General features: G+C 43.1%; 1 protein-coding gene across 5 annotated transcripts in view; it reads left to right on the plus strand.

Annotated features, from left to right (window-relative positions):
• Positions 1 to 25,910, plus strand: part of LOC114874392 (tetraspanin-12-like) — a 182,760-nt gene that overhangs the window by 9,883 nt on the left and 146,967 nt on the right. For all 5 annotated transcript variants that reach the window (XM_029183618.2, XM_029183620.2, XM_029183619.2 and 2 more), the window contains one exon: positions 3,272 to 3,346. The gene's annotated coding sequence lies outside the window, so the exon portion shown is untranslated. The remainder of the gene's footprint in view (positions 1 to 3,271; positions 3,347 to 25,910) is intronic.

Below are 25,910 nucleotides of genomic sequence, written 5' to 3' on the forward strand. Positions count from 1 at the left end.
GCGCGTGCTTCTTCATCCAAGTCGATTTACGAGTCGGCATTGACGAACAGACGCGACCACTTGAAGAGACGACCGGTCTGCTGGTTGAAATAAATTGCACCGCCATCGTCGAGGGAATTAAAGAAGAGCCAACAACGGACAGGGACAGCGAAGGACGTGGACATCTACAAGACGAGAAGACAGGCGTTCGTTTCGTTCATTGGGGGAAAAAAATAAAACGTCCCCTTAAAATTACAGCACCGTCGTACATCTTTTTCAATCAGTTTTCTAAATAGAAATATGATAAATACTTTTGTGCTATCAAATTTTATCAGAGTGGCAATTTATGATAGAATTTTTCTACCATAGAAGGGGAATTTTTGAAAGAGATCTCGGACACGTATCACCTCGCTATTTAGGAAAATTTACCAAAGCCGTAGCGATCTCGAGGATCATACACGGCCGCGAAGAGACGGAAGGGCAGAAGGTACGGGGACGAGGGTTGGTTAGGGAAAAGAAGAAACAGGTCGAAGCTGCGTGGCGAATGAAGGGAAGAAGAGGAAAAGGAATGGGTAGGGAAGGAAAAGAGAGTGGCAGGCATGCAGACAGCCTGGTGCAGTACATATTACGAAGGAGGTCCGTACACACGTAGCAGCCGGGTTTGTGTATCCATGGATAACGAGCTTCCTCTCTTGCTCGGCTGCCTGTTACCGCTAATGAGCTACCGTTCTGTTTTCTGCTCCTCTGCGTAGAAAGGCGAGTCTAGCTGGGATACGGACTCGGCTGAGAACCAAACCCACCCGTCTTTATATCGGTACCCTGGTAAAAAGCAAATTCGAACGCCATATATCTCGTCCATGGGGTTGTCTACCGTCTGTCCTGCGTGTCTCCTGTTCACGCCACTATTATGTCGTCTGTTGAACGAGTCTGCGTGATCCAGCAAGCTTTGTCAACGAACACGCGACACCTGAAATTAGTTCGTCTCCCCTGGCTATGGCTGATCATCGCAAATCCTCTATTCGCCACCCTTCTCACCCTTTGTTTCCATCCTTCCTCTTGCATTTCCTACCTCGATGCCTCGTTCGTTAGTACACGGTGTCCTCGAGCCATGCCACCGATTAGGCAGGATCAGATTTTATTAGGATTCTACTTTAAAATATTTTTCTGTCACAAAATTATGATATTTTAAAAATTCGATGAAGTTTGATTTACAGTGATCATTAATTACACCTGGACATGAATTTGTATCAAGACTCAATTTACACTATGGGTTCCGTTACGACCCAGTCACGATTCACTCAAATATTCAATGTACCTGTAAACACAGGTGAACTATGATTGGAGCATGCTCTGATATTTACTTATTCCCGTTCGGTAATTCTAAACAAACAGCCGCGAATGTTCCTCGTTCGGAACAATATTTCATTGCTCGAACCTTCGTCGTCGTTATTGCTGCCGTGTTGCTGGTCAATTTATAAAGCCAATAGAGATTTCTTTCTACCGTATCCTGGAAACATTGCGATTCCTTCTGAATCTCGATCGAGTTAACCGTGTTTCTTGTTTCTTTTCATTCTGAAGCAAACTTTCTATTTAATTGATTACTTCTAAGATTATTAGTATTGCTTATTTAATTTAACTTTTAATAAATCTACATATTATTATTATTTATGCGTCAAGGCGACACGTTATCGTTGCAATGTCTGTTTTAAACGAGGAACGAGAACGTCTGTCTCGCGTAGCCGTTTAAATTCCTCGAAGCTATAGCGCACGACTATTCAGCCATTTCAGAGGACGTCGCGCGTTGGAAACGGTGTGTTAATTGCCGAGGTTTCAAACGGACTCCATCGAAGGTGGTTTCGAGTTGCGAAAATCTGGTCGGGTCGCGTTTCCTAAAAGCGCAGGATAAATTCGTATCACCGATCGTTTTCATCGTCGCGAAATTCTTTGGCTTTGTCGTTTCGCGCGTTCACCTTTTTACATTTCATCGCAACAAAAAGTGAGAATGCCACGTAGTACTAGGAAGTGGTGTTTGCATTAGGCGACTGCATCTAATAACAAACGTGCCGGAAGCTCGTAAAGTTTCCGGTGTACGTGTAACGGTGTGCTTTACGACGGAAGGTGCGTGCTACTACCACGGTATCGTTACACTTGGCATAATGCCAGCAGCTTTATTATTAACCGCAAACTGGCGAGCTTAAAGCTGCTTCCTCGAATTAAGAGGACACAGCTAATCCTCGGGTGATACGTTAATGCGAGGTTACAGGTATCAGCCTCTTTTGCGCGGAAAATTTATCTAACCGTGGTCGCGTTTCTAACGAGAGACAACACGGTGGCGGTGGGCTGGCTGGGGCTGTCGCGATTAAACTTAATTAAGAACGGGCTCGAGCTTTCGTACCCAATGGAAACGCAGCCAACGGATTTCTAAAGAACTCGGTCATTTTTCAGGAATAATTTTTTATGAAAATCTTACGATTTTTCCGGAGCCACGAGATTCGGAAAATCTATTCCCGGAGTGAAAGTGGTCGGAAGAAATTGAGAGCAGGTTTGAAGCTTGAAAATGGGCAGTTAACTCGGCAACTTTGAGCGTGTGCAGAGGAACGAAACTCCAATTATGGATAAGCGAGACCGGTTGGAATATTTCGTGGCTGAAAAATACGGCTACGGGGTAGACGATCGTTTTTAAATAGTCTCTCGTTATAAAAGTTGTCCCGTGGAACGCGATTATGTACCTCGTTCGACTCGTGTCGGGACTTTGAAGCTCGGTTAATGGCCACCTGAAATCTCGTTATAAATCTGCTTACGGCAGCTACGATAAAGTCGAGCCGCGATGCTTCCCTTTTCCTTTTCTTTCGTCCTGCCCGAGACCCCCAAGCGGCGGGGCCCTTTTTATCCCTCTTCCACCCTTTTCAACGATTTGTACGCGTGACTAGAAGCGATAGCATACCCGTCTACGAGGCTGCGAACCTTTCACACCGAATCCCCTGACTCGTTTGAATTAATACGAGCCTCGCCTCGTTTACTCGCTGCGCGAATCCGAATTCTATGGGAGCTGACATTTTTCGGCTGGCTGGCTGGAAAAAATAGTGGATGCGAAATATTTTCTATGAAAAATGATGTTCGGAAAATATTTCATCTAAAACAATAGCCTTGCTGTACTCGCGATACATTGTCACCGTGAAAATGAACGCGCATAGTTGGACACGGTACGATGGAAATCATTGATTCTTCCATTTGATCTCTCCGTTCGTAACGTTAACGAGTATACGTAATTAACGAAAAATTTCCTTTTCAGACGTTGGCTGAGCGAACGGAAAAAGGTTATCAGAGCTTCGTAGTGAGAGCAACGTTCGAGGAGAAAGCCGTTTAGGTGAGTACAATCGTTCATCGTTGATTCTGGCAAACACTTGTCGACTAAATCAACGCCCTTTGTGCGTTCTATTCATCGAAAGCACGCGACCCTTTAATTATAATGCCGATCGATACGCGCGACATTACGTAAGCTCTCGACTCGTGCTTTACACGACGCACAAATTGCATAACAAAGACTAGATTCCCGTGGCATTGTAATTCCTCTTCGCGGTAACAGCTCGACTCTGTCTGAACAACCAGTATATATTTCTATGCGGTTCATTTTCATACAGTCCCTGGCCATCGGATTAGGACCACTAAGGCCTGTTCAAATTGTAATGATATAATTTATTAGGTACTACTACATAACATTATTAACACATTAATATCTTGTATTCCCACTCTTTGCTTTGATGACAGCTTGTATCCTTTCCGGCATGTCCCGTATACATTGCTTGATCATATGCTTTATATCTTCATTATTTCCCCAAATATCTGTAATTCTTGTTTTCAACTAAGAAAATGTGGTGCTTGGAGAGTTGTAAACAAGTCTTTTGATTAGGCACGGCCCTTAATCGCTCATCGCCCACATAGTTTTATTTTCATCACAATAGTAACAAGTCTATTGCTAGTTCAATTGATTGAAAGACAATTTATAGCCATAAAAGTGAAATTTTCGTACGTGGTCCTAATTCGATGGCTAGGGACTGTACTCGTTTCACTGTGTTACTAAATTTCCGTATTTTCCACGTCCTCCTTTTGTAAACGGATCAAATATACCCTGCGTTCGTCGTAGGATGATTAAGTAACTACAGAAACGTATGAAGTATCTGTAAGTAATTGACAACGAGTGGCTAGGTAACTTTGCGCGATTAAACTTCCGGCCCGGATTGGGGAGCAATTGAAGTCTCCGAATGGCTGTAACTAACCGACGTGCTTGGGAATTAGTAAGCTGTCGTTACATGGTGATTAGGTAACTGAAATTGTCGATTAAGCTTACGAGGATCCGGGAATAGCCGGCTTCTTGCCTCGCTCGTGATTAAAGTATATGCAAATGATTGAAAATTGAGTAGGAATTCAAAATTGTACGCCTGTCCGCCAGGCCCGGAAATCGTTTTCGTAACTTTGACAACGAGTTACGTAAAATCGAGCCAGCGTTAAATTTAAACGCGGACGTAAACTTCATTATATTTCGCATTCGACTTTTCCCGTGAACGCCGCGTACGCTCGAGTTTCCAGCTTTTTACCAGCCACTGTCGCGCGTTTTCCACGACTAACGGAATTTTAAACAGTTCCGCGAGCCAGTTGGGAGACACCGAATAAAACCGACGGTTCCTCCTTGTTCCCGTTCGAAAGCACGAGAGAAAACAATGCCTTCCCTCTTCCAACTGGCCGGTCGTCTGTTAAAATTCACAAAGGAACAGTGGAACGTGTCGTTAGTAAAATTCATCGTCGTTTACGAGATCAAATAGGCCGCGTACAGACGTGTATCACGGCTAAGGTTTAACACGGATCAAAATCACCTGATATAAACCTAATCAAGCTTAATCAGGTCTGATCCGAGCTTCAGCTAGCTGCAGATCGTATTCAAGCGAGATTTAGTTCGGTACAGGTTCAATCTTGATACAGTTTCGACCTGATCCACTTTAACTTGAATATTATTGACCTAGACCTAGCCCAGATTAATTTACTCCTAATTGGATCGTATCAAGTCCACCGAGATTGACCAAAATTTGGATAGATTTTCTTATTTTTCTTCAGGACAAACCGGTAAGAATAGCATTTCTATTTTGTTGGAAACGTAGCTTGTTGTGGGTCAATTACGGTTCTCCGCCATTATAAGAGTTGCAACTCGGATAGAAATAAGGATACACGGTCCCGAAAGAAACCTTTCGAGCACCGGCTTGTGCTTCTGTTGCACACTGCACGAGAACGGCAACGAGAACCGTGTCCTCCGAGAGGCCACGAAAGGTTGTTCAACGCGAAAGACCGACCGGAAGTTGGTTCGATAATTTGACGTTTTACGACCACACCGTCCCGAAGGAAGAGAGACTGCCCCACGAAGTCCCGTGTCCCCGAACTACCTCTCTATCTTTCTCTGTTCGCTAAAAGAAACGCTTTCTTCTTTCACCTCGGCCACGCGAGTTTCCTTTTTGCTCCTAGCTAGTTCACCATTTTATCGCTCGTCGAAATGATTCGATCTTGCACAAGCAAATATCCTGCTCGCGGTGTTTTATCGCTCGGAATACGCCGCGATCCTGCTCGCCAGAGAAATTACAACGGGTTCGTGTGTTATCGCGTTCGAGTGGGAATGAAAGGGTACGAATTCATTTTTCTTCTTTCCTTTCTTTTTTTTATATTACCTTGCATAGTGTCCTTTTTCGATGAGCGATATTATTGATATTAATATGTATTTAGAGTTCAATTAATATCAAATTTCGTCGATTTTTCTCCTTTTTACAGTGTACCTTCATTTCATTAGCAGGAACATTATTACGATTGAACAAAGGGTATTCGATCTTTTCTCATTTTATCCAATCGTAAATTAATTTAGGTATTATGATTTTTAACAAATAAACTCTATTTTTCATTTTCTACATTTTTCCTGGAAGAAATTTTGTTTTTTTTTTTCACTTTGTGATCGTGCGTTATTCCAGGAGACGTGTACGAACAGCCGGGCCGTGTAACGAACGCGCTTTAATTAGTTGCGAAACATCTGCGATACATCCATTTTACGCCATTCGTATCCTTTGAACGCGAATAGACCGTCCATGCTGTTCCCAGTGCACGGACCGCGTGTACACGCGCCGCGAGCGCAATAGTTTATACCGATCCGATTTACACGGCATTCATACTCGGCCTGCTACCTGTTCCCAACTCGTTCTGACCGCGTGTTCGATACATTTTTTCTACCAGGCCGTGACACGTACCGCCGAAATGAATATGCATGCTGCGGTTAATCGGTCGCGAAACACGGATCCGTTATTGTCTTTTGACAATCAATCTCGTTACTCCTTCACCTCGTTCACGTGTTTTCGTTTCTGCAGCCAACCGTTAAATAACCACTTTCGTTCTCGACGGACAGACAGCCTGTTCCTTTCTAAAACGTTACATAGCACTGAAAAATAATAACAGTTTCGTTTCACATTATTATACTTTGCTCCTTTCTTTTTTTCTCTCAATTATCCAACGCGTCAAGGATCACGAAGAATACACTGACCCTTTCAAGAACCGCCCCACTTAACCCTTTAACCTGGAATTCTACGCAAACACAGAATTACGGTCGGAAAAAAAAGAAGAAGAGAAAGAGAACTTACAAGCGCAATACCATCGCTATCGCGGGAATAAGAGCTTCTCCCCCAGCGTTCCTAGTAGCACGATGAACCACCTTCTTTGCTTCCATTGTATCCGTCGTCGCCCTCGTTCACCCTACCCGCTCCCGAACAACAAGCACGAATCGACGTTTGCGGTGTTTCCGCGTAAACACGAGACCCACTCGAAGCGGCTTTGAGCCGGTGGACGGGGAACAGACACGCGTATCTACATAAAGGAACGCGTACACCGAACCCTCCTTCGTCGTGACAGTATACGTGTCTGAGTTTTCGCGAAATCGAGTTTGCCTACGTGTCAACGTAATAATACATTTTCGGGCACGGTAGACGCGACGTACGACGGGGTACGAAGGACTCGTGTGTACGGGACTTCGAAGAAGACGAGGGGTGAAGCTCGAAGAGGGTAGGTCGAGCGATTACAAGCGGAGACAGGGAAAGAAAGGGAGAGGGTGGAGGCGACTGCTTGCAACAGTCAAAGCGGGGTAAACTATCGGTTTGTATCAGTGCATGAACCGGGCCCCATAACTTTATTTTATCCTCCGGGGTTATATCTAGATTTATTGGTCGGACGTTGGACACGCTATTTCGGCGTTATTTATGGGCCGCGTCACGCCGCTGCGAAGCGCAGTAAAGTTGCAGCGTCGAGCGGCTCGCGTACAGACCAACTATCGAAAAAGGTCCGTCGATTTATCTGGCCCCGTTCCCGCTCGATTGATGCTGATTCGCGAGATCCAGGAAACGCGACCCGTGTACTCGCTCGAGAGCGCTCGTCGACGGCTCGAGGATCTTACTCTTCGTTCATGATACGGTGATAATTTGAGAACGGCTTGTCTCGATATTTATTGCTGTTATTTACGAGGGACGTGCCGGTGATTTCATCGAGGAAATGAGATTACTTTCGTGCTGTTCTATTGGTAGACTTTCTTTCAAGTTTCACTAAATTTAGAGAAAAAACCAGGGAACATTGTTGTTCATTTAATTGAGGTATATCTGATGTACATCAGAATCATCTGATGTTTAATTTTAAGCAATGTATCCGTTAGGTACATCTATACCGACAAATTCTATTGCTCATTTGGCTAATTGATCACTGATTGACACGACATGTTTCGATTGCCGGCAGCTAGTTTGGCAATTTCCTGTCCAAACTATCAATCAAAGTATTAATCACGTCAACTTCCAAACGCGTTATCATTTTCAGAATGATCAGGCATGGAAGGGTCAAATTTACATTATCTAAATGTAATTACCGATCCAAATTACATTATCTTCGTGATTGATCCTTTGAAGATTTTTTTCACAACGTGCTACTTTTCAGCCATTTGTTTCTGATAGAAAATTTCTAGATACCTTATGGAAGAAGATACTAGAATAAATGAAACTTGGAGCCATCAATGGTACTCCAAATATCAAGGAACGTCACAGAAAAGCAGGGTAGAGTTGAAAGTAGAAATTCAAGGGTTTTCATCGAGCATCGTCTTGAAACGCGTTCGTAATAGCGATTAAGAGTATTCTCGAGGGAATATTTCAGTTTCGAAGCTGGATCGATCGATCGATCTTCGCCGGAAGGAAGAGGATCGTCGAACTTAAGACGAAAATGTGGAAATATTCGTATCGACCGTGCGCGGTGTTTACGCGTCCACGGTCAAGGGTCAAAGCCACCCTTTACCGAGTAGAAGGGTAGTTTTTTTTGCGGAAAGAGGAAAGCGAGAAGGGTGAATAAGGGTCCCGAGTCGAATACAGGTGAAGCCAGTTTTTTCCCACCGCCTGACATATTTTATTCATACCGTTTTGCATGCATAGACGCGCGCATCGGAAGCAACCGCGTCTCCCCATCGAATAGGTCTTGATTCCTGAACAATCGGGTGTCAGGAAAATTGACCCGGCAAAAATTCTTTGCGAATCGATACAGCGGTTATAGAAGATATTCAATCAGTTTTAAACAATACCTCGCGAAATTGCCGCTCATTAACCCTTCTTTCAACTTGCTAATTAAAAATGAAGCTTATGAGGAAAAATTTGGATTTTTTCGAGGAGGGAAATTTTTGCATTCATTAAAGAGTCAAACATAATTTTACCAGTTATTTTTAACGTGAATGTTTGCTGAGAAAAATTCTACAAAAAATATTTAAAACATTTAGAACCGTAAATACAGCATTTTGTTACAAAACAGAATATTAGAATAGTTCACTTTAGTTGGTACTTTTTCGCCAGCGACTCCTTTTTACATTGGCCGTTTCAAAAGGGCAACTAGCACAACGTAACAGCCCGAGTGAAACTTTCTTCTTTATCATCGCGCAACAAAAGTGACGTTTCACGGCTCCGGTTGGACGGTTTGCCGCGACAAATTTTTGCATTCGCGATCGAACGTGCACGGAAAGGAAGGTGGAGCGGACGGAACGGTGGTTTGCGTTGGTAAACACTCACGTAGCGAAGCGAGGGTGCGAGCGAGAAAAGCGGAAGGAAGGGAGAGCATTCGGTGCGTGGTACGTGAAGAAAATTCCCCATGAACGTCGAATCGATTCGGCGCACAATTTGGCAAGGAAATCGGATTTCCAATAACGACGCGACACTGATTATCATGCGATTGCCACCTAACAGCGATCGCAGCTTCGAATCTGAAGAGAAAGAGCACGGATTTTCGAAGAAGAATGAAAGCTTCTCGAAAGGTATCTCCGTTCGACGAGCGAAATTGGCGTCGGGATTCTCCATGAAAATCCATAAAATATTTCCTCGAGACTCTCTCTCCCTGTCAGCGGTTATTACCTCATTATTGCCGTCCTGCTTAAATCGATTTCGAGCCTCGGGATTCCTTGGTTTCTCCAATGAATAGCACCCGACAAAGACCAGCCATCGCTCGTCACCGTCTTACCGCGTCCTGGTCAACGATTTATCGGAAAATATCACTTATTTCTACCGTACGATTCTTTTAAAAGTGCTGTAATCGAACATTTGACTGGAATCGTTTCATCAGTCTACCAGCGAGGATTTTAACGCTTATCTGGCTTTGATCGAGAGAAGAATATTCAGAAATTCACAGTATCTGGGTTATTGGCGAATCGAAGAGGCAATCTTCTCGGTGAAGATAAGAAAATATCCATACATCAGGGTTTTGATTATTTTATAAAAAAGTGATTCATGACAGAAGCTGATATTTCAAATCATTTCAACGACACGTTCGAAATAGGACTAAAATGGGACTTTCCCAATAATTCAAGGAGTTATGTGGAACATTCTTCTCTTATCTGACTGTGAGATTGTCACAATAAGCCGAATCTTCTTCGTACAGAAGGTCACGTAGGAGCAGTAACGCGAAACGATCTAATAACGTTTTCGTTGATCGTGCGATTAGAGCTCGCTTCGCAGAACTTTCTTATCGATCGGGTGCACTTTCCTTTTCACCGAGTCGTGAACTCTGCTGGCCTGTTTCCGTTTTTTTTTTCCCCCTCTTTTTCTTATTGCACCCCGAGAACACTTAATTTTATTCACCTCGACCCTCGGAACGCCTACTTGTCACGTGCTACAAGCGAGAGGGAACAAGGGAGCTGCATTCAACTCCCTAGGCACTCGAACTTCGAAGTTCTCGGTGAATTGCTGGATAAATGTACACGTATGTGCTTAGAAACACGAGAATTTTCTTAGACCTTTCCAATTTTAAAGACCACTTCATTTATTCCAAGATCCTTGGGTATCTTATTTTTGGAAAATGACAAACTTGGACCGGAAGGTGCGAAATCGACGAAATTGAGGAACGATCTCGAGAAACCGATAATTTAGAAAAAGTTAACGCTTGGACACGGTGCTGGTGTTCGACTTAAATGCACGACACACACCGGCCGACACGTATCGCAATTAGGGTTGTCGACGTTCCCATCGATGCTTGGACGTAGGCGACGCGACGCCTTCCTGGCGCAGCGTCCCGGCTTTATTTCATTTTATTTTTGCAAAAATTCCGCCGGTCAGAAACTCTTGCCAGAATGAAATTCGCGCGTGACCGGCACGCGAACTAACTTGTTCGCTCGTGAAATTCCTAATCGCGTTAGGATCAATTTTTCTTCTTTCGCTATGTGCGATCGCTCTTTTTCTTCGTCGCTCTGCGAAACTCCGATCCGAGGATATTTCTAAGATGACGATACAAAAAAATGGATATTAAATTTTCACAATGGATAACACAATAGGATTATATAAAGGATTAGAAGTTTTCTGTTTTATTGTTGTAAACTCGTGCAGATATGGTTGCAGAAAATGCTGTACAAACCGAGTAACCTTTCTCGCGCGATAATATGCCGTTTTAGTTGAAATTAAGCAAAGTCGCGGCGACTTTGATGGAAAGTAACGCCATTATGGAAAGCCGCTTATGTAAAATTTAGAACAGCTGCTGGTCCCGTGAAAATGTCGTGCGTAAGTCTCTAGATAGCTTTATGCAGGATTATCCTCTTTTAATACATACAGCAGACAAATATTTAAAATTTCGTGTAGCTGATGGATCGATGTTAAAACATGCGCAACATTTCTGCATATACAGCGGATAACTAATTATCGTGCAATTTTGAGTAATAAATTTATTAATGAATCAGTTTCAACGGAGTGGTAGATGTTTGCGTATCATTGATAGCCGAAAGGTGAGAACGGTAGGATTAAACGGTCGAAAAAGAGGACTGCTTTGGCAGTCGATTATTCAGCGTTCGAGAGAAGGGAAAAGTAAGTTGAACGGTGTTGGTGGAACTTCGGGTGAATCGATTTAACGTCGATTCACGCCGCCGCATAAATATTTATTATCGCGTCGAGGTTGCTCTCTCTCTCTCTCTTTCCCTCTTTCTCCCACCTTTCTCAACTAGACGTCGCTCTGGATATGAAATTTCCTCGGTAATAGTTAAGGTGTAGTTACCCGTTCGGCACAAATTTCAACGGGGCTCTCTTCAATTCCTTTCCATTGGTTTCTTCATCTCGTGCCGCTGGAAATTTACCGAGGGATCAAAGCCTCTGGAAGAGGCTCACGCGTTTCTGACTCGTCCGTGAACCAGTCCCCTTTTTCACATCCATAGGGTGTCTTCTGTCGTTCGCACCCCTTGAAGGTAACAATTAATTGAAAACGATATCTGAATACATTTTTCATTTGAAAAGTTACAAAGAAAAGGACCCAATAGACTTATGGAAAAATTGAATACTCTTAAAAAAAGTAATAGAATACCATAGAATATTAAACAAATGCGAAAGTTCAATAATAAATTAAGAGAAAGAAATTGTAATGTTACTAAAACGTTACAGGTGAATTGTATGTATCAGTGCAAGGGGATATTTCAAAATTAAAATGGGACACCCAGTGCATAAAGCTGGTCGGGACTCGAGCAGGTATTGAAATAGGTGTATGGATGGGACGGCGAGTTCTCCATAGAGATGGAGAAGCTCTGGAACGGCTCCGCGATATAGTTCCCCTTCGTTTTCGAATTTCGGATATGTTCGTCATTTTTATATTACAATCTCTCGAGTCATTTTGAAGCGGGGACGAATTGAATTTTCTTCGCAGGAGGAAATAATTGTGTAAGAATTGAACATAGCGGTATTTCTTTCGAACAAGAAATACATTTTCTGCATAGCCTTCTTTGAATTCCAAGAGCAAACCCCGAGGATCTTCCAGAAAATCCGTTTAAAATTATTCAGCGTCCCGCGCTATTTCGCAAACATACAGATACATTGTACCCTTTCAACGGCATTCATTGCTATCTAAATTCGAGCTATCGGTTTCCGTATTCGCGTTACGTGAAAATTTTACAGAAGCATCCAAGCCGCCGGGAGGGACACACGGTTCCGTGTGCGCGTCCGCAGAGGAAAGATGCTTGCAACACCATGAAACACCTTTGCGCATGCAAAGTGTGCTTCGTGTCGATGTGTTCAAACCAATGGCAACGGTCTCGAAGGTCGGATGACTGCGTTTCGAATTTTTAAGCGAAGACTCGTCGGTCTGATGCTTGAAAAAGAATCGTGTTCCTTTCACGCCCGATCATATCGCGCGATAGAAGTTGCGCAGACGTTCGACAATGGAAACAAGAGCGAAGAAATTCGAAATTTTACTCGAAAGTTTCATCGAACTCTCGAGAGACACGAGTCGAGTGCAGTTGCTCGAACAAGCAGGAACCAACCTTTTACTTTTCTTTCGTCATTCCACCCTTTTCGCGATTGACTTTCTTTAAATGTAAATTTCACCTCTTGCACTCGAAGATATGGCACATCGGTGGTTGTTTAAAAGATAATCCGTCAAAATGACGAATTTTTCCCGTGGAAAATTCACGTGTTCCTTGTCGGTGAAAAATACATGCATATCTCGATCAGCAATGCACGCACTCGTCGAAGCATCGAAGGGAGTATGAAAGACAGCTTCCTCGAAGGGTTGCAGGAAATTCTTGCAAGAAAAGGGGAGGAAGTTGGGGAGAAAAGCAACGAAAGAGCGTTCTTCGTATTGAAGTCGTCCTCGTTGACGGTCGCATCGTCGCGTCGGAAAGAGGAAGCTTTTGAAATTATGAAATGAACTGCGTTTGACGCGTTTTTTCGTCGGCTGAAACGTGGCGCGAATGGAAAAAGCGATGATCGTTCATCGTCTACGACCGACTCCTTCCGTCAGCTACTTTCGACGAGGGAAAACGTTGGATTTGTCACGAGAACTCGTGAATATCGTGAAATACACTGGGTACAGTAACAACTAAGAATTTTTCACGCGTGAAATCTATCGTCCGATAATTCTATCGCGTGGAAATGTCGGAGCAACGCGTTAATCTTCGACTTCCATTTATCGGATCAAGTTCGAATTGCAACAGCAAATGAATTACCGAAAGTTTCATTCTTTTTCCCTCATAAAAATCGCAGGAAAAATCGAAAAAGCCAGGCGTGGACGTCGAAGTATTTTCTTTATTAATGAGCCGCTCGCACGAGTGTCCCAAATGTGCTGTGCAGATAACAAATGCGCCACGAAGCGACAGCCCAGAACTGTCGAAACCAGTTCGTATTATTTATGGGGGTTTTTTTTTCGACCCTTCTAGAAACCACGTCCCGATGCTTTAAAATACGGAAGAAAGACATCGTGTGTTTCGCAACGGCGGGGAAACGGGGCTGGAAAGAAAAATATTTCTTGGGTAGTTTTTCCGACACTTGGCAGCTTTCGGTGCCTAGGTCGAGACGCGTGCGAGCGACGAAAGCTTTCAATTACCCCTGGGATTTTCAGTCAATATTCCCGGTGACTGGTGTCGAGAGCGACGAGTTCTTAAACATTCGAGAGAACGTTGAAGCTCGTAACTTTTCGTTATTCCTTTCAGCGAAAGCGTTTTTATCAAAATCTCCTTAATACGATAAAATTCCGTTTCGTTTCATTCGTTCTCTATTAAAAGCAATATGCAAGAAATTTGATTAGCGTTTAAACCACTAATTTCACAAGGTTCATTGGTTCGTGGTGGAATGATTATCAGGCATAAAGCACTTTCAACAGTAATTGGTGCTAACAGTCGAATAGCTAGGTGTAGCTTTCGCTCTCTATCGTTTTAATTAGCCACCGTTTCCTCCGGCCGTCGAGACTGGGAATCGTTCGTTTCAAAAATTTCATTAGCATCGAACGAAGCTCGGTACTCGATCGAAACTAGCATCCGAGCCGTGATTAATTAGACAATTTAGATTACTCGAAATGGCCGGCGGGTTCAGGGCTGGCTGACTGCGTGTTAGTTGAACGTCGGTCTATTTTAATTTATGCGATTCCCCGCGTTCTTCTTCGGCCCGCGAGCGCGATGAATTTCACGTGAAAATTGTATTTCATCGTCACGGCGATCGTTAATTATAACGTGCGGAGAATATAATTACCTCCTCGCTTACATGAGCGCCGTTCGAGCAGCTGTATTTTCCCTCGAAACCATTTGATAATTAGCGAAACATTTTGATAATTGTTCAAACATGTTCATTATGAACATGAAAATAATCATGAAGTCTCTCCTGCACATCCGTATACGAAAAAATTACTTTTGAATAATTAAAACGAGCGACTAGCACGTGGGTGAAATTGTTATTTTACCGGTTACATTTGTCGCAATATTACTTTTAATTAGACACTCAACGACGAGGTGTTGAATGCCAATATAATACTAATTCCTATAATACGCTGGAATAACGTTAATAATTCCGTTAATTGTTCGTCATCGCCGCGGCCGGAACCGATATCCCGTATCGATCGTTCGTATAATCGATGAGGCGGTCGACCTTTATCCCGCGAATCGCGTACGTTCGTTTAATCGCGAGCTGGTGCACGGTTAAATGCCACTTCGACGTAATTACTTATCGTGAAAGTGTCGCGTACCTGGCTGGTTAATCGCGTGTTAATCCACTCGAGCCGATGTTACGTTGTCCGTTAACCAGCTTATCTATAGACAACGTCTGGGAACCGTGGCGTGCGGTTCGATTATCCGTTCGAAGACGTTGGATACGAGTACTGGAATGAGATGCAAATTAGGCGTAGAGATGGTGAATACCTCGTCAAGGAGTTACTTTGTCGTACCGTAACGTTGGTTACTGGTTTCTCGGATAATTTTACGCTGGAACAGACATTAGTCGGAGGTAATTCACTGTCGGATGAAAATTAGCGTATAGTTACTATTGTTACTATATTAGGTACGGTTTAAATTAAACGAAATAGTGGTTGCATAATTTTACAGCAATCTATAAAGAAAAATAGAGGTGTCTAGGGGTGCAGGCGTCGAAGAGTATCTTAAGATAGAAGGAACAATTTTCAAGTACCGTGCATCGCCGACCTTCCGGACGGAGTATCTTTAGATTCTGGAAACAATTTCTGAATCTCGCAAGGGAATGGTCAAAAGTGGATGGTAGAGTTGCTCGTCCAGACTATATTTATTCGAAAGACCATGAAACGAAGAGTTTATGGTGCAATTTTTGGGTGCCATTGGCAACGGGTGCAAAAGTTACGGGACTTTGAAATTTTCATATTTTTAAGTAAAAATGATTAGAAAACATGAGAAATCGAAATATGAAGTGAAAATTAAGCGTAAAAGCGACAAAGACATAAATTTGAGATTAGTTTCAGGGAAAATTGCATGTGTGATGCAATTTGCACTTAAAAATATGAAAATTTCGAAGTTCCATAATTTTTGAACCCGTTGCCAATGGCACTCAAAAATTGCACCATAAACTCCTCGTTTCATGTTCTTTCAAATAAACACATGTAGTCTGGACGAGCAACTCTTCCATCCACTTTTGACCATTCCCTTGTCAGACTCATCAGTACAGAGTTGTAAACTAACAAAACGTTTTACAGCTGATCCCAGTTTTACACGACATGTTATCGACTGTTGTTTTATGAAATTCGAACGGTCCGTGGAGGTCGGTGAATTTATCTTTGATTAATGCTGCCACGCAACGCTCGATGTCCATAAATGTCCATGAATGCCCGCCGAGGTTGTATATTTACGTAAACATTTCAGAACGTTTACGTTTTCATTTACACATTGCATTTACATTTCATTTGCGCCGTTTTAACCGCAAATGTTAACGAATTTTCAAAGCGAATTTGTTTTTGTATTAACGTCGATAAATCGTGTGTATGAAGTAAGTTTCACCAAATCTAAAGCTTCAAATTGATACGTCACTTCTCTGTTAGGAAATCCTGTTAAACTCTTTATCGCTTAGTCCTCTTTGCTGTTTGGTCAAAGTTCAATTAGCTGGATGCAATTATCCAATATTCGTTAATTACAGTTGAAGCTGGTTAATCTTTGAGTGGGTTCGTGCTCGCTCAAAATTCATGCCGTTATAATCCCTTGAAACGATTTCGCGTCACCGTGACACACGATAACGCGATTTATCGTTAGCGTACGGTCGTTTAACGACCTCATCCCCCGACGTTGTCCCAGACGAACAGCATCTTCGTCGTTTAAATAATCGAGCCCAGAGATCACCGGCTGACGTTCAGCACGCTTTTCGTGATCGCGATGGAAGCTTAAACTCGCACGAATACGTTCGAACGACGGAATTTCGACTTTGTCACAGTTGCCGTTTCGGCTGACGTTAAGCCCGACGACGCTGAATTAATTCCAAATTACAATTTTAATCTACCAACGCGAAGAAGACGCCACTCTTTACTGCCGTTTTGAAACACCTCGCGAGAATCATCAATTACTCGTTCATCGATCAAAGATTTTCCGGTTCGTTTCTTAGCGAAACGGATGATCGATCGTTCCGTTCATTCACGGTAAACAACAATCGCAGGGATCGATATTAAAAAATCACTACGAATAGGATGTCCGTCTCTTTTCGAAGCACGCGTGCAAAATCATGTCGTTTTAATCGCGGGTGAGACACCTTTATCCCGCGTCAGGGCTTTAACGAGATTCGAGGTTAAAAGGGATGGCTGTGTTAGCCAGGTAGAGGCAAGAGGAAAGAAGAGGAACGTTCTCGAGAGTTTTCGGGGCGAGCGTGAACGAGCGTTTACCAGGATGGCCCATTATCGGAGCCAATATCCAGCATGCTCGACAATCCCCTAACGACCCCAAGCAACTCCTCCCTTCGAGTATCTCGTTTTCCTTCTGCCTCCCTTTTACCTCACTTCCTGCTATCCCGTCTCGTTACCTTCTGGAAAATCTGCCCATAAAGGTACTTAACGTAAGAATATTTCAAAAAGAAATATTTTTCATTTAATACACAGTTACAAATGAATCCTTTCGCTGGGGTAGAATTATTTTTCAATTGACGGATTGAACTTTTATCGTGTTCCAAACGAAATGCAGAACACTTTTTCTTCTGCTTCGTCAAAATTCCTCGTTAAACAATCGCGGTCGAGTTTATCGAGTTCCAGGTTCTGTGACGCCACGGTTTCCGACTAAACTAACGTTAATTATAAACGCGGCGACCTAGCTTCTCCCTCTGTTTCGCTTTTCCACCGGCTAACCTCTTCCTTTGTCTTTTCACCCCGTTCTATTTTCCATCCCCTCCTCTGGAAGATTCTAATTTCCTTCTTTCTTTCTTCATTCCACGCCTTCTTTTCCTTGCCGCTCTCTTTTTTTTTCTCTCCATCGCTTCGCTCGGACTTGCCGGCGTTCTTGTACTTCATTGTTTAATTTCTCTTCGTTATATTTGCGCTCGTCCGTTCTCCATCTCGGATTTGCACTCGGAAAATAGCGAGCCGGAAGGAACGTTTTCTTTTGTCGCCGGCTTTTGTAGCAGCGCGAGGATTTTCCTGGCCTTATTGCGCTACCAGAAGTCACGCTGCTTCCTGGCTGAATCAGCCTTTATATAATTGACTGTTACGTCCAGGTGCGACGTTAATTAATTAATTACGTTCCGTGCGATCCGAGAGTTGGTCCCTTATCTTCGCGCACTCTGCCGCTCTCTATTATGTTCTTCTATCCGCGATCCCATTGAATTTATCTTTTTTTTTTTTAAATTCTTGCTTCCATCCGAAGACAAATGGTTGGACAGAAGTTTGTCATACTCTTTACTTGCTACCTGTTACTCGCTATTCTCAGTTAAATCTTGATAATCGTACGACTCGCTGCTCGTCGTTAAATATTCAATAGTCAGCTTCTGGATAAATTTTCATGGTAGTTCTTTGGGTAAGATTTTCAAAGGCAGGATCCTCGCGTACGTTTAAAGAATTTATCACGGATAATAGTAGTACCCTCCGTTATCTTTTTTCCATCAGAAGCAGGACGGATAGGAGGGAAAATCCTTGGGAATCTATTCGATACGGTAAAGCGACGGTGAAAAAGTTTGCAGACTCTGTGTTCGCTGCAGTTAATTCAGTTCGGCGAAGAACGCGATACATTTCTCGAATAACCGATTCAATTGTCGGAAATTGAATTACGCACTCTAGCAGCTATGGCGCAGCAATTTCGACGGGTTTATTTTTTCCCCTTTTCTCCTCGCGTCGTTCGTGTAATATCGAGGCTGATATCGATTCGATTTAATCTTTCGCTTTATGTACGCGACGTAATTTCTCGGTTTATGCCTCGAGAAAGCTCGAAACAGCGAGCGATGCCAAACGTTTCCCCTTTCTTTTCCCTCGTTTTTATTTTTTTATTTTTATCCAACTCGCGACGTGATATAAAACTGTCCCGCGCAGAATGTCGGTTACCTTTAATCGAATATTTATGCGCGCTACGTATCGCGTTGAAAACGAAATTCATTCTCTGTCGGTGCTCGAAAGAATCTAATATAAATTATTCAGGGAAATCGTTCATAATTTGAAACCTGAAGAAATCAAACAGCGTTTTCCATTTCCCGAAAAAATTAAACGCAACGCGATTATTCATTTCATCTACCATGAACATTTGATTATCTTTCTATATAATTAATACACATTTATTCATTTCCCTACTTACTCAAAATACTCCAGACATCGCGGGAACATTAATCTTTGAGAAGAAAAAGAAAACGGAAGAGCATTACATCGCTGCATCTTTCATGAGGTCTCTGATCCCCTTATACCTGGTATCCGTTTCCATTACGCCGTCCAATGATCCTAATTCATTGTCGATGAAAATCCCGGTGCATTGGAGGATGGACTGGGGGTTCGATACGGGTGAAAAGGGTGGCGACGATCATTTTCCCTGCTTCGAGGATCGATCTGTCGAGTGCGTATCGTCATCCGTGCCCTCCCTCTCGGCTCTGGGTATTTGTTATGCTCGCTGGGTCTCGTGGGTTCCTTAATAACGGAACGGTAGGCCCTCTTCATTGAATTCCGGCTGATACCTTTATCCAAGCGAAATCCGCGTCAGCCCGACCGCACAGAATACATTTCTTTCTCTCTATTCCGATTCGATTCAGATTCGGCGACGCTCCTCGTGAACACCCGCTTACATTATCCCCGTCTCCGTTACAGAATCGATAAACTGGAAAATCAGGCTGTATCGTTCGGTTCCTTTAGGCTCTGCGCACGGATACACTGTTTTTTTTTTTTTCAATTGGATTTCTTTTGCTCGCGATGGAAATCGTTGTATCATCCTTGGTTTGTTAAAACACCCTGTATAACTGAGATGTAAAATGAAAGGAATAATAAAGGGGAAAGTGTCATCGAGATTTGTTGCCAATCAGGCACAGAGTGGAATTGAAAAATCAACGCGGCACGGCTGGGAAATTTGTTAAGCTGACTCGACGGCCGCGTTAATTCTACCGTAACTCATCGAATGTAACCTCGTAAATAACCGGCACAGTGTCTCCATTATCGTAAACGTTAAATATATCAAGGATATATTGTAAATTTTTATCACATCGGGAAAATCTTCGGAACCTTTCATGGCTAGCAGACGAAAATTGAAATAAAAGTCTTGCCCTGTTCCATCATCTTCTTCTGCTACTTCTTCAAGCTTACTCGACTGTTCTACCTGAAAGCAGCTGTTACGCAGAGTAGATGAAGGATATTGGAACTTGAATATTAAATTTCTTTTAAAGTATTTGCCGTCTGCGCCCAAAGTTGTACGGACAGATTCGTATAATAATAATGTAGTTTATCAGTTCTATCATGAAAATTAAGAATATCATTTCTGTGTTTCTTCCGGTTAACAAATGATTCCGATATCGAATCGTTCTACTCTGATTTATTCCACTTCTCTTATCAAATTCAGTCGTCCGTAGGTGGAAAGGATAGTCTTTCCGATCGAAGCTTTAATACTTGTTCATCCTGACGGAAAGTTTCGTGATCGACATCGATCGTTCATCGATCGATTCCCTGTTTCTCCTCCATTTACTTGAACAGTAAATTTCACAGACCCACCGTCGTAAACTTTCGTCGCTGGTTGCTCCTGCTCTTTCTCTCATCGTTCATTGTTTTTTCTTTTTTTTTTATTCACACTTCCGTCATTTCCGCGTTGTTGGCCCGCGTAGAGGGCCAAGATCGACCCGAAGACCGATCATCGAACCGAGTTAGACAAAGGCGTGAAACGAAGCGGAATATGATGGTAGTTCCTCGATTCCGTTCCTTCGGAGCCATCCTCCTAAGTTACAACGTTCCTTATCCTTTGTGGATTCATGCTTCCACTGTCTCAATATTTAAACCCATTAACATGCGATGCGTGCACGTGCGATAGGCGTGCACACGCGTGTTATGCTCGCGTGTGCCGAGATTATAGCAACCGTGTTTGCTCGGAACATCGACGACCATAGCTATTCCGTACCAGGTGTCCTGTGAATTGAGACGTGAACGATGTACACCTCTATTCTGCATTCACTTCCGCTACAGAATTAATAGATTCCGTTTTCTTATCAACGTATCCATTGTTTTGAATTCAAACTTACCACCCTCCATTTACCATACAATAACAAACTCCTTAACAACATCTGAATTTCGATCCATCGTTTAACTTCCATCTAAGGAACATTGTTCGGATATTCCTTTACGATCGAATAAAAGACACGGCTCCTCCAAAGTCCAGTTTATCCATAACCCCTTTGACGTCACAAGGGTGGCTCGCGTCAAAATCACGTAGTTCACTTTTATCCAAAGCGACGTTAGATTCTGCGAAGCTTGGACCAGTCAGTTTCGCGTTTAAAATTCATTTTAAGAAGCTCTCTGGGAGACAGTCGCATGTGTCGATCCTCTGGAGAACGAGTCGAGTCGCGTCTACATCAGTATCGAAGCTATCTGTAAAATATTAAACCGGGTATTGTGTCGTTGGGAGAGCGCAAAAGTCACGGATGTCTTTATCTAGGAGCTGGTTCGTTCGATCAATCTCGAAAGGCTCTCGGGACGGATTATCGAGACTCGCGACAAAGTCGACGTGCTCGACCGTTTAGGCTCCCCGGGAATTCGTTGCTTCCGTCCGGGATCCTCTTGCTCTTGGACTTCGACGAACGTACGCCACTCAAGAATCCGAACTGTCCGATTTCGAGAGCGGACGCGGACGATTAGTGGCGTTCCAGCGGATCGAGGCTCCTGCGGTCTCCTAATTTCGTACGGTGCCGCCCCCGCCGAGGAGGACGATAACGGGTACCAGTCGAAGAATTTCGGTACCAGTCACGTTTCCACTCGTTACCCGGAGAATTCGTCTGTCCCGTTTGTAAGATAAGTTATTTTCTTGTTTCGCTTCGGACGGATCAAAGGGTCTTGGTACTTAACGGTAGATCGTTCGTAGAATGATATTCAAGAGCGTTGTAATTTTCGATTCGAATTTTCTTGCTCATCCTGGAATATTCGGAGAACTGTCACCGTAAGAGCAGTACACCAAACTGAACATCTCGTTTCACAATTGCCAGCCGCGAAGCAACAGCCTAAAACAGAGCAACCATTCAACTTCAGTACAGCCGTCGAATTCATTGTTCGAGTAGCCATCAAGAGCCGGGCAGAGACGAAGACTATTCTTGCGTTTCCCTTCAAACAACAATGGAAGCACGCTTCAAACCAGCGATAAGTCTCTCGAATGGTCGATTTTAGGCCAGGGAGTATCCGACAACCATGGTTTCATTCGAATCCTAGTTAACCCTAGTCCTTGAGGGAGGATCGTCGTGGCGTAACGCGAAGACAAAAAAAAAGGGGTAAGAGAAGAATCTCGCGGATATGCATTGTCGTGAATGATTTCACGGGACTCGGTCGCGAACCAGGCCGACGGTAAATGGAACCAAGCTGCGGGAGAAAGATGAATATTCGTGAACCGGGGTACAAGATGTCCCCGGATGTCGCGAGGTTCGGCGAACCGTGAATCTGGACCAGGATAATAATACATCAGCCGGAATAACCGACTGGACCTGGGCTATTGGCTTTTTTTTTCTGTCGATGCAATAGATTTCAACGAAATATAAATCGGACCAGGACGCGGTGAATTAGTCGCGATTGGATAGCTGGCTGTATCCGTATGACGGGTATACATTGTCGTCCATTGGTTTCGGATTGCCGGCTTCGGTGCATCGTTTTTAAAGCATGAACGAACACGACACGGTGTAAAAGAGGTTGCGGAAAATGTTGAATATCTATGATATTGTTTGAATTCCATTCTTGTTCTTTTAAATATTTATCATTGTACCGTGAACGCCAGCGTGAATTTGAGTTAATTCGTTTGAAAGAAAGGTAATTTAAATTATTATCGATGGTAAATTCTTCAAAGAGTAGCTGGAATGTTTTTGTATTCTCATTCTGAAGATAGCAGGAATTTATAAGAGCCTATACTATAAAGTCATATAACGAAAATTGAAATATAGTATCTTTGAAGTCTCTCTAATTGAAATATAGTCTGGTAGAAGATTCGAGGAAGGTATGACTAGAGGAAATGGAAGGATATAAGCTTCTGATATGCAGATGCACACACATCGATCGAAGATAGATAAATACAGAGACGTATTCGTAATATAAACGCATGACTGTGTATATATGTAACTGCATCGACATCGGTTAACGTGCAGAGAACTGCGGTACGACGGGTCTGAGGAACTCGAGGGACGATTAGTTTGCAGATGATTGATTCAGCATTAGATCCTCGTTAGAATTTAGAATTTGTTAGCGTCGAGTGAAAATTTCTATTTGGATATTCAACGGTTAATAGTTGGGAAAAAGGATACTTGTTACAATTCACGGAATAACTGGGTAAACGTTTGTACTTTCAACGTCGATCATTCTTGATTAGTATAAGTTACGTTTTACACAATTCAGCGGCATTTTTAAAACGCGCTTATTAAAGTCGCTCCTGGCGTTTTCTCTTCCGCGAAATTTATGAATACTCCACGTTGTTAAATCTAGCAGAGATACCGCCGCGTTTCCGGCGTCTCTCGGTTTCCCTCGCCTCGTTCTTCACCGCAAAATGAAAATTGCAGTTAGACTAATTGCCGGCCACCTTTTTTTCTCCCTGGTAACAATGAATTTTTCAAGTTCTCGTCGGGATTTGTCGTCGGCCACGTTTCAACGTGGAAAGTAAATAATAAGCTCACGAAACGTGTATCATTAGGAAATTAAGCTTCAAGCACATAATCGGCCGTTGTATCGCCTCTACTTCTGCTTAAATTACCTGTAGAAACTTTTGTACAGCTTGAGAACCCTTCGAAATTCAGCAAATTAATTTACATTGAAGAGGCGTCTATTCAAAGACCCAAAATTAATTAATTTCAAAGATCCTTGCACTCGTGGTTAAGGTTTAATTTGAAAAAAACAGCAACGTTTGCAATAACTGGTACACCACTTGCAGTTATCTAAAATATTCAAGCACACCTTTTTCAAAGTTAAACATTCCCAGTTTGGATGCTAAATTAACAAACTCCGTGAAATTCAAAAGAAAATATTGTTCACGAAATTGCAAGTGGACTGTTTACAAATTTAAATACACAGAATGCTTTGAAAAAGTTTCCACTTAATATTCGTGTCGAGAAAATCGACGTTACTTACGGAATGACCTAACAACTTCGCGTTGATCGATACCGGGCCAGGCTGTTTGGATTTCACGCGTTTTTTCCCTCCGTCCGGAAGTTCGCTTCGATCGCAATTCTTGTCAGCCGACTAAAAAGGAGGATTTTACGGTGGGAGCCGAGGTAGATGGAAGCCGTAAAGTTCGCCTCCTCCCGTCTCTGTCTATATCGATCGCGGTGGTGGAGGAAGATGAAGAAGAGGAAGTCGGGGAGGCGATGATCGAAGGAAAATCAGGCCTCTGAATATTAAACGGCGAACGACAGATTTTGACGGGAAGCATCGAAGATTCGTTATGAATGACGTTGACGTAACCCAATTCGCTAACAGACGGTAAGCACGTTCAAGCTGCGAGTTTGCGGGCTGCGTACACTTTCGAGGTCGAATCAGATTTACGTGACGGCGAACGGTTAACCGGATAATTCGGGCCGAAGCTCGTCGATTCGCTTCCTTCTTCGATAGAAGAGATCGTAATGCGATTTGACCGAAGCCAGCTGTGGTAATTATTCGTCGATCGTTCTTCACCCGATTGCTTGTGATTTCCACCTGATTCCCTTGCAGACCATAGACCACAATTGGACGTCGTTTTCCTCCGATTGCCGACTCCTCTTTCTCTTCGCTTTCACCATTAATATCGCTGTCCTATAAAATATCTTCGATCATAGCTGCGAGATAGGAAGTTGATACACGCGTTCGAAGATGTTAGATCGTTGCACCGATTGCCACGAACAGATTTGTCCGCGTTCAATTTACGCGGACGACGAACGAGCGGCATACGTAATTACGGGTACAAGCGGATTTTATATTATCTCGTGTCCGTGTAGCGTGGCGGCGTAAAGTTACAAGCACGGTGTTACCCGCTCGCGGAGCGGATACAAAATTGCGCTCTTTATGAAAAGGATATTGCAATTTACATTTATACGAGACCGGGAATCCGACGGCAAAAAACCGTGTTGTCTTTCGTACGGTGTCCAGGTATTAATTAAAATGTTAATAACACAATAGAACGGAGAGCTCGCGCATTCCGCGCTGATGTTTCTGCAATTAAACGGGTTTCGGTGCGGCCGCACGGAAATGAGGGAGAGAGAGAGGAAAAATATGTTGGCGGATCGTTGGTTCTCGTTTTCAACGAGAGATCGTCTCGTCGATGCCAAATTGCAATCTCTGGATGTCGTGGATCGCCGCGAATTATCCGCTCCACCGTACGCGGGCAGCTTTCTTTCCGCTTACGGACAGAAAAGACCTCCGCGAATTATCGTTCCCTCTGATCCAATATCCAGGTAGAATAACTCTTTCCTTTCGAACCGCAGACGTCGGGTTATAGAGGTATGAAAATCGATGCTTTCACGGATGTCGCAATTACGCATGTACACCGTCGTTCAAAAACACGGGGACTCTTCAAAAAGCCAAAAGAATGTTATTTTTTAAATTTTAATCCGAAAGTCGAGGCTTTGAAATACTTCCACTTTTTTCCAAATTGAAATTTATATCGAACCCACAAATTGCAGATTTATTAAAATTGTAACATGTCAATTTCCATCTAAATTATTTATCGAATTTCACGTAACAATTATACGAACAATTACTTTCAATGTGTGCAATATTGTTTTACCAACGGCTGGGCCAACCGTTGCTTTTTTTTGTAATTTAATTAATTCCGTTCAATTAGCAATTCGATTGGCCTGGAAAATTGCGAACGGGCAACTTTTATGCGATAATTTGAACGTTGGGTGTTGGTGTAGTTGGTTTTTCATGGAATCAGCTGGAAGACATGGTAGGGGGGAAATTTTTCATCGCGGTTTCGCCTTTCTACCGTTCGAAGCCACGTTCGACCACGAAAACGAGACAGAGATGAATTGGAAGGCGGACAGCTGGCTGTTAAACGCGGG

The sequence above is a fragment of the Osmia bicornis genome, chromosome 9, assembly GCF_907164935.1.
Source record: "Osmia bicornis bicornis chromosome 9, iOsmBic2.1, whole genome shotgun sequence".
NCBI lineage: Eukaryota > Metazoa > Arthropoda > Insecta > Hymenoptera > Megachilidae > Osmia > Osmia bicornis.